This window comes from Octopus bimaculoides, chromosome 11, assembly GCF_001194135.2.
Source record: "Octopus bimaculoides isolate UCB-OBI-ISO-001 chromosome 11, ASM119413v2, whole genome shotgun sequence".
In the NCBI taxonomy this organism is placed as follows: domain Eukaryota; kingdom Metazoa; phylum Mollusca; class Cephalopoda; order Octopoda; family Octopodidae; genus Octopus; species Octopus bimaculoides.
This window is the reverse complement of record NC_068991.1, coordinates 11,549,970-11,550,671: the sequence shown is the minus strand read 5'-3', so window position 1 is coordinate 11,550,671 and position 702 is coordinate 11,549,970.

The following is a 702-nucleotide window of genomic DNA, read 5'->3' as shown; positions in this document are numbered from 1 at the left end:
AGAGATAGAGTAGCGTCGGAGGATATGAGTTACGAAAACTACTTACATTTGGAAGATGCTGCGTTCAATCATGTAAAAACAAATAGTAAATGAGTATATGCATATATACGTACAGGTATGTGCATACCGACATCCACCTGTATGGATAGGTGCATATCTGGGTACAGGACATTGCAAACAAACGTAGACGAGAACACACAAGCCACATAGAGAACATCTCCTTATATATATATATATATATATAAGAAATAAAATAAAAAATTTTTAATTTTAGAAAAATTAAAAAAAAAACGAAAGTACACACAATTTGCATAGTTTTAATATAATTTTTAATATTTCGACCGGTTTCACTTTCGCTATTCATGAAAGAAGGAAAGTTCAAAGAATGGAAAGAAGGAAAGTTCAAAGAATGGAAAAACGGAGGAAGAAAAAATCGGCACCGATGCCCACGAGGTTACATTGTGGAAGGACCGGAAGAGGAAGTGGTGGAGGAAAAGTTCTTTCTAAGACAGGAGAGTGAAAAAGGGAGGTGAATATCCGTGCGTGCGCGAGGGTCTGCAAGTGTGTGTGTAATATATATATATATATATAAATACATATATACATACATACATAAATACATACATATATATGTATGCATTCATGCATTCATATATATATACATATATATATATATATATACACACACACACACACACACAC